At 45.7% G+C, this 14,530-nt stretch overlaps 1 protein-coding gene across 1 annotated transcript in view; it reads left to right on the top strand.

The window, feature by feature from the left end:
• The window catches only part of NPLOC4 (NPL4 homolog, ubiquitin recognition factor), a 79,874-nt gene that overhangs the window by 46,412 nt on the left and 18,932 nt on the right, over positions 1-14,530 (top strand). The gene's annotated exons all lie outside the window — the stretch shown is intronic.

Below are 14,530 nucleotides of genomic sequence, written 5' to 3' on the forward strand. Positions count from 1 at the left end.
TGCTCAGGTGGGTCTTGAACCCGCGGGCTCTGGCAATCCACTCACCTCAGTCTCCCAAAGGCGCGGAATTACAGGTTGAGCCACCGAGCCTGGCTCAGTTTCAGTTTCTAAAGATGAAAAGACAGTGGTTTGTGGATCATTTTTAGAATTCTGCCTACTGCGACCATTCAGGGTTTTTTTGTTTTTGTTTTTTTCTTTTTGGTTATTCCCTCTCCTTCAGGGGCTTCAGTTATGCATATATTTGACTGCTTGAAGTTGTCCCACAGTTCAGTGATGCTCTGTTCATGTATTTTAGTTGTTCTCTCGTTTCATTTTTTATTATATCTTCAAATTCATTAATCTTTACTTCTGTAATGTCTAATCTTTGTTAATCTTACCTAATATATTATTCATCTCATACATTGTAGTTTATTTATTTATTTATTCATTTTGAGTTGGAGTGTCACTCGTTGCCCAGATTGCAATGCAGTGGCACGCTCCTGGCCACTGCAGCCTCAACCTGCTGGGCTCTGGCGATCTTTCCTCCTCAGCCTTCCAAGTGGCTGGAACTACAGGGGCATGCTACCACGCCTGGCTAAGTTTTTGATTTATTGTAGAGATGAGGTCTTGCCAAGTTGCCCAGGTGGGTCTCGAACCCGCGGGCTCAGGCAGTCCACTCACCTCAGCCTCCCAAAGCGCAGGATTACAGGCTGAGCCACTGAACCCAGCTGACATTGTAGTATTTTTTTTTTTTTTGAGTTGGAGTCTTACTCTGTTGCCCAGACTGGAATGCAGTGGCACGCTCTTGGCCACCACAGCCTCGACCTGCTGGGCTCCGGCGATCCTTCTGCCTCAGCCTTCCAAGTAGCCAGAATTACAGGCATGTGCTACCACACCCGGCTGATTTTTTGATTTATTGTAGAGATGAGGTCTCGCTGCCCTGGCGGGTGTCGAACCCGCGGGCTCAGGCAATCCATTCACCTCAGCCTCCCAAAGGCGCGGGATTACAGGTTGAGCCACCGAGCCCGGCTGACATTGTAGTTTTTATTGCTAGAAGTTTGTCATTTTTGTTTCTGATGTTTCTTAATACTTTGAACATACAGGATTAGTTATAATAACTTTTTTTTTTTTGAGTTGGAGTCTTACTCCATCGCCCAGACTGGAATGCAGTAGCATGCTTACAACCACCCCAGCATTGACCTGCTGGGCTCCGGTGATCTTCTGCCTCAGCCTTTCAGGTAACTGGAACTACAGGTGTGTACTACCGCGCCTGGCTAATTTTTTATTTTATTTTTTATTGTAGAGATGAGGTCTTGCCAAGTTACCTGGGCTGGTCTCAAACCCGTGGGTTCAGGCAATCCACTTGCCTCAGCCTCCCAAAGTGCTGGGATTGCAGGCTGAGCCACCAATCCTGGCCAATAACTCTTCATGTTATTATTTACTAACTGATATCACATGATATTTCTGGATCAGTTTTGGTTGATTTTTCTCCTAATTATGGGTTGTAATCATGTTATTTTTAGTTTTTGTGTCTGGTATAATCTGTAGCTTTTGTCTGTGTTTTCTTTGGACTGTCTTTTTCACAGGTGTGGTGTTTGTTGTGTGCTGCTCATTGTGTATTAAAAGACCAGAAACTCTAGGAGGATGTCTTCCACCAGAGGGGATTTTCCTTTCCTCCAATGGAGAAATAAGATGGTGGACTCTACACCTCCTTCCACGCAGTGGATAGCTGGGTCAGATCTGGCTTGCATTTTGATGAGACTCGGTGTATTGTTGATTCTTCCCTGTTTTTAGAGTGTTGCCTTCCAGAGTGTCCATCTAAGAGCCTGACTGAGTTCTTTGTGAGGTGACAGCTCGCCTTAAATCTTTTTCTTCTTGGCCCTGAAAGACTGAGAGATGCAGTCTGTCCTTCAGAAGTTTCCAGTTTTGCTCCTATCTCATGCAACTTAAATGTGTGGACATTCTGTCCCATGCACCTTAAACATTTAGGAAATGTTTCGAGGGGAGAATAGCTGCACATTTGACACCTCTCTATCTCCAGAATCTCTGCTGGATCTTCATTACTCATCAGTAGCCTTCTGCCAGGAGGAGTGGAAAGGGCTTTCCATTCCACTGTCATCGGTCCCTCTTACTGGGATTTTATCCTTGCTTGGTTTGTTCTCAGGTATCTCTCTCTCTCTCTCTCTCTCTCTCTCTCTCTCTCTCTCTCTCTCTCTCTCTCTCTCTCTCTCTCTCTCTGTCTGTCTCTCTCTCTCTCCTTCCACAGATCTTTCTTGCCTGAGTCCTATGAGATTATAGCAACTGGTACTCTGCCCTGTAGGTGCTTGTGCCTCCTGCCCATCCTTAGAGCTGTGGGCGAGCTAATCTTATGCTGAAGGCCTTTATGATTTCTTTCTTAACAATGTGGCTGGGGATACTATTAATTCCAGCACTTTGGGAGCCTGAGGCAGGAAGATCACTTGAGTCCAGCCTAGGCAACATAGGGAGACCCCCATCTCTACAAAAAGTAAAAAATAAAAAAATTAGCTGAGTGTAGTGGCACATGCCTGTAGTCCCAGCTACCTCAGAGACTGAGGCAGCAGGATCACTTGAGTCCTAGAGTTCAAGGTTTCAGTGAGTTATGACACACCAGCCTGTGCAGCAGAACGAGACACTGTCTCTAAACAAAACAAAAACCATGTGGATAATCAGTTTTGTGAACACCATTTATTGAAAAACAAACAGACAAAACACCTTCTTCTTTCTCTGTTAGTCTTTGATATATCTCTGTCATCAGTAATCTCCATAAATCATGGATGTGTTTTTGGACTCTGTTCTATTCCAATGGCCAGTTTTTCTAAATCAGCACCAATGCCATACTGTCAGTCATTGTAACTTAATTATTTTTTATACATGTTAAGTTAAAGCCCTGCTATGTTTCTTCAGGAGCCTGACTGTCCTTGGCCCTTTCTTCTTCCACATGAATCTTAGAATCAGCTTGTGAATTGCACCAAAACCACCAGCAGGTTATGTTAAGCTTTCTTATTTATTTATTTAATATTTACTATTTAAAAGATGTGGGGAACAATCCAGGATTAGGTATACAAGTCGACATCGTACAGTTGTTAAGGTTTCATTGACACCTTTTCAGGGCTGAGTCTTATCCCTCTGAACTCAGTGAGGTATTATACTTATTCTGGTGTTCTTCAGTGCCTCCCAGAAAGGTTTATGATGTTTTCTGTGGAGGTCTTGTCTGTCATTTGTTAGATTATTCCTGGGTCCCTTATATATATGTATTTTTTGCCTATTACAAATGACATTACTGTAAGTCCCCTACATAGGAACTTTCAAGTTACAAACTTAAATGATACCCACCTGTGTTTTTTAATGAATTATTTCTCTCCACCAGGTGTCAGTATATCCTGTTAAATACATACAGTACTATAGAGCTGATTGTGTTAGTTGGGTACCTAGGCTAACTTTGTTGGACTTAAAGCCAGTTAGACTTACAAACGCACTCTTGGAATGGAATTTGTTCATATGCTGTGACTTCCTGTATTTTAAAATTATATTTTCAAATAGCTGTTGTTTGAAACGGGTACATTTTTGTTATCTGTTATTCATTCTTATAATTTATACATTGAGTCTTTTGGGTTTTAGGCCGGGCTCTGTGGCTCAGCCTGTAATCCTGTACTTTGGGAGGCCGAGGTGAGTGAATTGCCTGAGCCCGCGGGTTCGAGACCCACCTGGGCAACTTGGCAAGACCTCATCTCTACAATAAATCAAAAAATTAGCCGGGCGTGGTAGCATGCGCCTGTAGTTCCAGCTACTTAGAAGCCTGAGCAGAAGGTTCGAGGAAACCCAGCAGGTCGAGGTTGTGGTGGCCAGGAGCGTGCCGCTGCACTCCAGTCTGGGCGACAGAGTGAGACTTCAACTAAAAAACAAACAAAAAACCCATTTTTTCTTTTTAGAGACAGGATCTTGCTCTGTTGTTCAGGCTGGAGTGCAGTGGCACAGTCATGACTCACTAAAACTCCTGGGTTCAAGTGATTCTCTTACCTTATCCTCCTGCCTCAGCCTCCCGAGTAGCTGGGACTACAGGCTTAAGCCACTGTGGAGGCCAGCAGCACCTTATCTTGTTTTTAATTATAAAGGAAGCGTTTTCAGGATTTCATCATCAACATATTTGCTGTGGGATTATTTTTAAATACGCTTTTCAAGTTGGAAATTTGTTTTTTTTTTTTTAGTTGAGGGTCTCACTCTATAACCTAGGCTGGAGTGCAGTGGCACAGATCATGGCTTCCTGCAGCCTCTAACTCCTAGACTCAGGTGATTCTTCCACCTCAGCCTCTCAAGTAACTGGGAATACAGGTGTACACCATCATGCCCAGTAAATTTTCAAATTTTTTTTTAGAGATGAGATCTCAATATGTTGCCTAGGCTGGAAATTTGCTTTTTTATTTCCATATCTTATTGTAAGTTTCTTGTACTTCAAAATGGAGCTCCCTTTTTATCATGACATATGGAATATTTCCATAATCATTCTGTTATTTTCATAGGTTGCTTATTTGCTCTCTGTTTGTGAGAACAGATTAGAAGTACTTCCCCAAGTTGTTTATAGCCCTGTAGGATTTGAAACAATCATTTCTCATGTTTCAGGAAAATATCAACTGGAGCAAAGAGAACTATAAAAGAAAATATTTAAGTAATCCTTTTAGTCCTCCTGTGGACTTTGTGCTCAAATTTAAAATACACTTTGTAAACAAGACCTGTACCAGTATTTGTCTACCATGGTATTGTCAGTGGTAATAAAAATCATTGTGGTGTTGTCAGTGGTAATAAGAATTGGCAGCAGTTGAACAGTTCAATAATATTGGGATATTAAATTATAATACAGCTGTATGGTGGAATAATGTGTGGTCACTAAAGGCATGTGTTTGCAAATTATTTATCCATAAAGGATAAAACGGTGATGTAACATTAAAAGTATGCCTATTTAGAGACTATAATCCCAAGTTTTTTTTGTTTTATGAAGACACATGTAGATGTTGACACATGTATAGAACACACATTCGTATGTGCATTCACTTGTTAGCTGGGCATGAGAGCCTGAATGTACTTCAGGAGGGAAGTAAATGTGCAGCTTTGTTGTCTGTCTGTCAGCTATGAGAGAATGAGGAATAGCCTCTAGCACAGCTGAGGAGAGGTGTATGCAGAGACACCTGACACTGAACAAATAACTTGAAACCCCTGCATGTGCTATATTTTATGTGTGGTTTTTTAAAAAGCACAGGTGAACATAGATGGCTGTGTGAAGATGAGAGGCTGTTCTGGGTGGATTAGGGCTGGCTCTTAGACATCTTGAGGTGGAGGGAACCAGGGGGCTTTTCTGTTTTCATCCTTCTGTGCTCCTTTCATGCCATACAAGTTTCCTTTTATAATTTAAAACATATTGCATATGTTCATTGTAGTATACTTTTTCCTGCAGAGAAACGTGAAAATTTTTTTTTTTTTTTTGAGTTGGAGTCTCACTCTGTCACCCTGGCTACTGCAGCCTCGGCCTGCTGGGATCAGGTGATCCTTCTGTCTCAGCCTTGCAAGTAACGAACTACAGGTGCACACCACCACACTTGATTAATTTTTTTTTATTGACTCCTCCCAACCCTCAGCTAATTTTTTATTTATTGTAGAGACGAGGTCTTGCCAAGTTTCCCAGGCTGGTCTCAAACCCCTGAACTCAGGCAATCCTCTCACCTCGTTCTCCCAAAGTGCTGAGATTACAGGCATAAACCACTGCACCCAGCTGAAGAAGATGTATTTCATTATAACCACTGTTTGCATCTAGTAGAGTTCTTCTAGTTTCTTTGGTTTTTTAAAATTTAAAAACAAAGAATTGGCCGGGCTCGGTGGCTCAGCCTGTAATCCCAGCACTTTGGGAGGCCGAGGTGTGTGGATTGCCTGAGCCCGCGGGTTCGAGACCCTCCTGGGCAACTTGGCGAGACCTCATCTCTACAACAAATCAAAAAATTAGCCAGGCGTGGTAGCGCACGTGTGTAGTTCCAGCTACTTGGAAGGCTGAGGCGGAAGGATCGCTGGAGCCCAGCAGGTCGAGGCTACGCTGGCCGGAAGTGGCCACTGCACTCCAGTCTGGGCAACAGAGTGAGACTCCAACTCAAAAAAAAAACAAAAGCAAAGAATTGTAGTTCTATCGAATTAATGAGTACATTTATTGATTGTATGACCAAATCAGAATGTATTTAGTTAGTCTTGTGTTGAGGGCAGAAATAAATTGTTTTTTTCTGGTTATTACAAATATACTGCATTGAATACCCTCAAACATATAACTTAGTTGTATATCTTCAAAGCAATTTCTGGACTTGAAAGTTTTTGAGTTTTGATAGATATTCCTGGCTCTCTTGCTAAAAAGTTATACTGTATCACTCTCTCTCTGTAGATTTTTTTTTTTTTTTTTTTTGAGTTGGAGTCTCACTCTGTCGCCCAGACTGGAGTGCAGTGGCCGCTCCCGGCCACCGCAGCCTTGACCTGCTGGGCTCCCGGCGATCCTTCCGCCTCAGCCTTCCAAGTAGCTGGAACTACAGGCATGCGCTACCACGCTCGGCTAATTTTTGATTTATTGTAGAGATGAGGTCTCTCCAAGTTCCCCGGGCGGGTCTCGAACCCGCGGGCTCAGGCAGTCCACCCACCTCAGCTTCCCAAAGCGTGGGATTACAGGCTGAGCCACGGAGCCTGGCTGGTTTTTTTTTTTTTTTTTTTTTTTAAATAGAGACGAGTCCAGGCTGGTCCCAGACTCTGGCCTCAAATGATCCTCCTGTCTCAGCCTCCCAAACTGCTAGCATTACAGGCATGAGCCACAGTGCCAGACCTCTCTTTATAATTAGGAAGGAGTTTAAAATAAATTTCAGTTGTGAACACACATACAGGTATATTTTATGCACACTGCGTCACCTTATGGCAGTACTGCTCTGCTAGCACACATAGATACTCAGTCGTGAGTGTACAGGGGCAGTGCTGCAGGAAGGATGCCTGGGCCTCGAAGAAAGTCTCCTTAGATTTCTGTGTGTTTTCTCAAGTCAAGAGGCTGGGAGACTGCAGCTGCAGAGCCTCCTTGCAGGCTCTAGAGCTCAGCTGCTGGTGGTTTTGTTGGGCGGGCTGGGGCTTTCTTCCTGTTGGCTTGTCCTGCACAGACAAGACCCACACCTGTACTCAGACCATAGCTGTTATACAGCTGTGAAGTACTTGACTGTCTCCGTCATGCTTTTCCCTTCCTTCTTTCTTTCTTTTTTCCTTCCTTCTTTTTTACTTTCTTTCCTTTCTTTCTTGGGGTCTCACTCTGTCCCCAGGCTGAAGTACAGTGGCATGATCACAGTGGTCATGGCTCACAGCAGCCTCAACCTCCTGGACTCAGGGAGTCCTTTCCACCTCAGCATCCTGAGTAACTAGAACTACAGGCATGTGCCACCACACCTGGCTAATTTATTTTTTATAATTTTATTTGTAGAGATGAGGTTTCGCTATGTTGTCGAGGCTGATATTGTGAACTCCTGGGCTCAAGCAATCCTCTCACCTCAACCTTCCAAAGTGCTGGGATTACAGATGTGAGCCACCATGCTCAGCTCCTTTTTCTTTAAAAAGAATACAGTTAGAGCATTCGGTCTTTACTAGTTTCCTACCAAAGGGGAAACCTAGTTTCATGCTCCTCGATTTGCATTATACACTGACTTCTGAAACTTCAGGTGTATGGTTGTGATGTGCATGCAACTTCAGCTTTCCTTTTACATCCTGGGCTGTGCTGCTTCAGGACCTGTTGCCTTAAGATGCCCCATGAGACATGCTTATCATGCCACCCCTTGCTTACCTTACAGCCCTCTGTGCTCATAGTGCCATAACCTGAGCGACAGCATTGGGTCTCCTCAACCTGGGCTCCCAGAATTGTGAGTTCTATGGAAATCTCCCCAGGTTAAGACTTCTGGCTGATGCTATGGGTGCTTAGCGTTGACTGGTGACTCTCTGTGATGAAGTTTCCTGGCCCCATGTGTTCTTTGGTGTAGAGGAGCCCACCAGCGTATGGTGTGTCCACCTTGGAAACATGGTTTCTGCTGGTCAACACATCACTAAGACAACTTGAGATGGTCTGGGCACCACAGCCTAGCAAGGTTGCTAGCTCTGCTTATATATTTAAGTTATTCCCACACCTCTATTTCAAGGAATGCTCTTTGCTGGTGCTTGTGTAATATGTCAGGATGTATCAAACGTGTTGTTTAAGACCTTCCTTCTCGGCGAGGTCATATAGCCTCTGATTCTTTTATTCTGACTTCCTGAATGCAAGTCAGTGTCTCTTGTGTCTGGAGTCTGACTTGACATTATAGTAGTGCCCTTTACACGGTGTTAATCAGCTCTACCTGGAGTATATACTACCCTCCCCAGGATTGTGTGCACTACCTGGTTTCTGTAAACTCTATAGGGGAGCGAGGAGCAGCAGCTTCAGAGCTCCAGAGGACCCCCCTGGCTTGAGCCAGTTGTCTCCTCCCTGTCCTCACCCTGTGCTGAAGGATGGGAATAGAACAGGGTTTAAGCCCCATGGGCTGGGATCCTTGGTTGACTGGACTTGAGGGAATCTTTTAAGAACAAGTGACAACTAGGCATCTTTTACGAGGGAACTGGCCTTCAGTTCTTGTTTTTGAGACATTGTGATTTTGTTGACTTTATTTTTTTATTTTTTATTTTTTTGAGTTGGAGTCTCACTCTGTCGCCCAGACTGGAGTGCAGTGGCCGCTCCCGGCCACCACAGCCTCGACCTGCTGGGCTCCGGTGATCCTTCCACCTAAGCCTTCCAAGTAGCTGGAACTACAGTTGTGCGCTACCACACCCGGCTAATTTTTTGTTTATTGTAGAAATGAGGTCTCACCAAGTTGCCCAGGCGAGTCTTGAACCCGCGGGCTCAGGCAATCCACTCACCTCAGCCTCCCCAGACGCCAGATTACAGGCTGAGCCACTGAGCCTGACTGATTTTGATGACTTTAAAAATCTCCATTTTCTTCTCCGTAAGCAGTTATCTATGACTTCAGTGGAAACTGTCTGGTAGGCATGAGAGCACAGTGGTGGTCTAGCCTAGGGATCTGCCTGTAACTTTGCATGTCAACGCTGCATCTCTCCTAGGTTCCCAGGTTGGCACTGTGGCTTCCTGAGACTCCAGTAGGCACAGGCCCTGCATGGGCAGGAGCAGATGTCCCATGGGCTGTTGGAACTGTTCTGGCCCTTTTCCCCTGTCCTCAGCACTGGAGAACCCTGGGGCTGTGATAACTGGTTTGCTGGCTTTTGAGCTCCATCAATGATTGTGAAGGCCACATCCTTGCTGAGCCCTCAGTTGCAATGACCTGCTTCACTCTGCAGATCCTCTCACAGGGTCCAATCTCCAGTGTTTGGGGAACACCTGTGAACTGCCAGGCCCTGTTTGGAGTGCTTTGGATCCATCAAGAGTGAAGTGGGACTTCCTGCATTGGAATGAGTGGAGCAGGAGAGAGTGTTGGGGTGTGGTGAAGAGTGGCATCCTGAGAGGGTAGAGAAGGTGTCTTTGATGGAATGGCTCTGTGATGTCTGGGATAGATCATTCCAGACAGAGACAGCAGCCTGCTCCCAGCATGAAGAGTGCTGAGTAGGGTGGCACATGTTGCTGGGGCAGAGGTGGGGGGTATGTGGAGATGCATGTGACTTGGCAGTCAGATGGGCGTTCCTGAGAGGTGCTGAACAGAGAATACAAGCTGTGAGTGGATCACTTTGGCTGCAAGGCTGAGAGTAGACAAAGGAGATCGGTGGAGATGGCAATATAGTAATCAGGAGTCTGCATTGTGATCCTGGCAGCTGGACCAGGTGGTTAGCAGTGGAGGTGGGAGAAAGTGGTCAATCTGGGGAAATCCTGACAGAGCACATTGAATGTGCAGTTTGGGCGAGAAAAGAGGCAAGACTCCAAGGTTTCAGGCCACACAGCTGGAAGGCTGAGGAAGGCTGTTGGTGATCGCTCAGGAGAGTGATGTGGACACAACTGGCACTGAGGTAGTACTCAAAGCCTAGATGAGATAGTCAGGGTGAGAGCCTGGAGCCTCCACCGTGGAGAAGGTGGGCAGAAGAGGACTGGGAAGGGAGATGGAAAATACATACAAGGAGGTAGGAGAGAGGCAGCTGCAGCATCTGGGAAGCCAGGTGAAAAAGGATTTTTTTTTGTCTTCTTTTCTTTTCTTTTCTTTTTGAGTCGGGGTCTTATTCTATTGCCCAGGCTAGAGTACAACGGCATGATCATGACCCACCACAGCCTCAACTCCTGGGCTCAGTGACCCTTTCACCTTAGTCTCCCAAGTAGCTGGGAATGAAGGTGCATGCCACTACCTCTGGCTAAATTTTTTAAATTGTTTTGTAGAGATGAGGTCTCACTATGTTGCTTAGACTGGTCTTGAACTCTTGAGCTCAAGGGATCCTCCCTCCTCGGCCTCCCAAAGTGCTGAGATTACAGGCATGAGCCACTGTGCCCAGCTGAGAAAGAGATTTGATGATGAATCAGAAAGGGGCTTTGCGTTCAGCAACATGCGGCTGCTGGGGGCCTTGATGGGCCTATTTGAGTAGAAGGCACGAGGCTGGGTAGAATGGGCTTAGGGAGGTGAACAGGGACTGAACTCACATCAGCCAGCTGTTCAAACATTCAGGGAGTTTTACTGCAAGGGGAGATCAAAGGACAGTCACTGGCATGAGAAGTTTTCCTGGCCAGGCCCAGTGGCTTATGCCTATAGTCCCAGCACTTTGGGAGGCCAAGATGGGAGGATCTCCTGAGTCCAAAGAGTTTGAAACCAGCAGGGAAACAGAGCGAGACCCCATCTCTAAAAATAAAAATGAAAAGTTTTCTTGTTTGGGTTTTTTCCAATAACTGTCATATATGTATACTGCCAAGATTGGTCTGACAGACGGACTAATCAGCGCATAGAGAGGAAGGAGCACACCCTGCATGTAGTCTGTGTGTTGGGGGTGACTTTGGGGCACTTTGAGACAAGTTGGGCATGGTGAGGACAGGAGGCAGAGGTGGGCAGAACTGGCAATCAGTGGAGGAAGAATGGGATGTAGGAGGCTTGAAGATCAGTTTGCTCATGGGAAACCATGTAATCAACTGAGAGTGAGGCTGGGGCTGGAGGTTTGCGGACCTGGAACCCTGTGAAGGGAGCATTGTTGGGGCAGGAGGGAGGGACTGGCAACTGGAGGTGTGGGGTCTTAGATTTAAAGATCCGTGTGCATCAGGCAGCTTGAGTCTGAGACATTAATGTATGTGGTCGGTATGGTGGTGCACACCTGTAGTCCCAGCTACTGATTGAGGTGGGAGGATAGCTTGAGCTCAGAAGTGTGAGGCGGCAATGAGCTATTGTCATACCATTGCATCCCAGCCTGAATGACAGTGAGACCCTGTTCTAAAAAAATAATAAAATAAAAAATTATGGTTCATTTAAATATAAAATCAAATGTATATTTACTATGAAAAAGTAGAAATTGTAGATTAATAAGAATAAAGTAGACACCCCCCCTTCTCTATTACCATCCTTCGCCCACCCTTATGACATTCTACTATCTACACATATATTTATGTTTTTTTTTTGTTGTTGTTGTTTTTGAGTTGGAGTCTTACTCCATCAACCAGACTGGAGTGCAGTGGCCACTCCCGGCCACCGCAGCCTCGACCTGCTGGGCTCCGGCGATCCTTCTGCCTCAGCCTTCCAAGTAGCTGGAACTACAGGCATGCGCTACCACGCCCGGCTAATTTTTGATTTATTGTAGAGATGAGGTCTCACCAAGTTGCCCGTGCAGGTCTCGAACCTGCGGGCTCAGGCAATCCACTCACCTCGGCCTCCCAAAGGGCTGGGACTGCAGGCTGAGCCACTGAGCCCGGCCTTACACATATGTTTATAACAGGATCGCCTGGAGCTGTGGTCCACCCTTCTCACTTAGTCCAGACTGTGTATCTGTTGATCACTTCTTCTGTGCCAGATGTTAGGCCCTGGGCCTGGGACTGCAGTGGTGAGCCGGTCCTATGTAGCCCTTCTCCTCACAGACCTTGTTGAGGTATCTTGCTGTACTGGGGCGGGACAGGTACTGGCAGGCAATCCCAGAGCTGAGACGAAGAGTGTGTGAGAGGTAGCCAGGTGGGGAGTGGAGTCCATCCAGGCTGTGCCCTTAGAGAGCACAGTATGCACTGGAGTCAGTCTAGCTGGAGTGGCTCGTGGCAGGCTGTGGGAAGCCACAGAAAGACCTATGGAATGTGGGTTCTAAAATGTTCCTGCTGAAAGTAGCGTGAAGGGTGGTCTGGAGGCAGGAAGCTTTTGCAACAGTTCAAGCATCAGACACCAGTAGCCTGAGTCATGAGAAGTAAAGGATAGAGAAGTGAGTGGGGCTGAAACCCAGTTATGAGATGGAAGGGACAGGTGCTGACAGCCAAGCAGGAAGGTGTGGGTGAAGGAAGTAGAGGACCTATCCCAGGGTACAGCATGGGGAATGATTTGGAGTTGAGGAGTCCAGCAAGAAAGCTGGCGTCATCAGTAGTCCAGGCAATGTGTTGGTGCCCTGTGGCCTTTTGGATGGGGGAAATGTGTTGTAACTGGGAACCCTAGGGGCCTTGCAGGGAAGATCCCAGGATCAAGCCAGGTTCCTTGTTTGGGTAAGCTTGTGTGTACTGGTGTCTGAATAGAGTGGCAGGTCTGTGGGAACATGGGGAGTCCAGGTGCTGGCATTTGCAGTTTGATGATGGGCCAGGACTGGGACAGACAGTAGCCAGTTGGAGGTCAGGTCTGGGAGCTCAAGCAAGAGATATGGGCCAATGATGCCCTTTTCACGATCCATGTAGGGAGGCCTAAAGTCTTTGGAAGTAGATGAGACAAGCTAAATTTGTTCAGAGGGAGAAGAGAAGAGGGTGTTGAACAACTCCAAGGAAGTATGCTCTGAAAAGGTCAACCGAGAAAAAGGGTCTGGAAGAAAACAGAGCCAGTGATGACTGGAGAGGGTGGGAGGGTCATGACTTGGGGTCACCTGTCCTGAAAGCAGCCTTGGTAACCTCAGTGCTGGGTTTGGGGTTGGTAAGAGTGTGATGGGAGTTGAGAGGTCCAGGAAGCAATGAGGAGACATCATTCTTTCAAGGAGTTGGTTGTGAGTGGAGGGGAGGGCAATCCCTGAGGAACCCGTGGGTTTTGCTCTGCAGCCAGCTATTGTTTACTCAGCAGGATTCAGGGTTGTTCCAGTGTCTGGTGCTGTGGACAGCATTTTGTGGACCATCCTATAACTCATTCTTTGTATATGCTCTAAATTGCTTGGGATGATTTCCCACAACTGGGATTATTTTGTCAAAGGATACCATATATTTTAAGGGTTTATATGTTCTCCCAAATTTCCTCCAAGAAGGTGGCAGAGTAGATGCTTGCAAAATATGCTACAGACCAGTCCTGCCCTCGTGCCTGTGAAGTTGGCAAAGACCAAACAGGTCTAGGACGTTGCTCTCTGTTCTTCTTTGATCACAGGACATCTCTTGTGTTTACTGACTTTTTTCTTTGTGAATCGCCTCTTCTTCAGCTTAGATATTTGTAAGGTGATTCATCATTTTTGGCGCTCTTTGTATATTAGCGCATTGTCAAATGTTGCAAACACATGACAGGTTTTTATTTTTTTGTATATTTTGTACAAAGAAGCTGAGGTATTTTCTGATATCAAAGATACCTTAATCTTTTTTTCTTATAAATTCTGCATTTGTCATCATACTTTGGAAGTACAGTCGTCCCTCAGTTTAAGTGGGGGGATTGGTTCTGTTGGTTCTAGGACCCTAGTGTATGTCCAACTCCTCGCATAGTCAAGTCCCAAAGTCAGCCCTTTGAACCCACATATACAAAAAGTTTGGCCCCTGTCTACTCAGGTTTCCCGCCTTGAATACTGTATTTTTGATCAATGTGTAAGTGTACCCACAGTTCAAATTTGTGTCGTACAAGGGTGAGCTGTTCTTTATCCCAAAGCTATATATTTACTTACATATTCTTTTAGTGCTTTTATAATTGAACTTTACTTTGAGATCCATAATTCATGTCTACATTATATATTATTGGTACAAGGTAAGAATCTAACTTTGTAACTCTACAGATGTTTGCCCAGTTGACCCAGTTCTACCATTGATCATATGCCAAGGTATCCATGTCTCCTTCTGTCTTAATTCTGGGCATCATCCATTTATCTGTGGTCTGTTCTGCTGTCATTATCAAACCATTCTGTTTGTTGTAGCTCCATAGTATACTTTTGTGTTTTTTGGGGGTAAGTCTCAGCACTGTACAATTTTTTTATTTTTTTTTGAGTTGGAGTTTCACTCTGTCGCCCAGACTGGAGTGCAGTGGCCACTCCCGGCCACCGTAGCCTCGACCCACTGGGCTCTGGCGATCCTTCCAACTCAGCCTTCCGAGTAGCTGGAATTACAGGCGCGTGCTACAGGCGGCTGATTTTTGATTTATTGTAGAGATGAGGTCTCGCTGCCCAGGCGGGTCTCGAACCT

The sequence above is a fragment of the Carlito syrichta genome, unplaced genomic scaffold (genome assembly GCF_000164805.1).
Source record: "Carlito syrichta isolate Samal-C Ts95f unplaced genomic scaffold, Tarsius_syrichta-2.0.1 Scaffold126816, whole genome shotgun sequence".
NCBI lineage: Eukaryota > Metazoa > Chordata > Mammalia > Primates > Tarsiidae > Carlito > Carlito syrichta.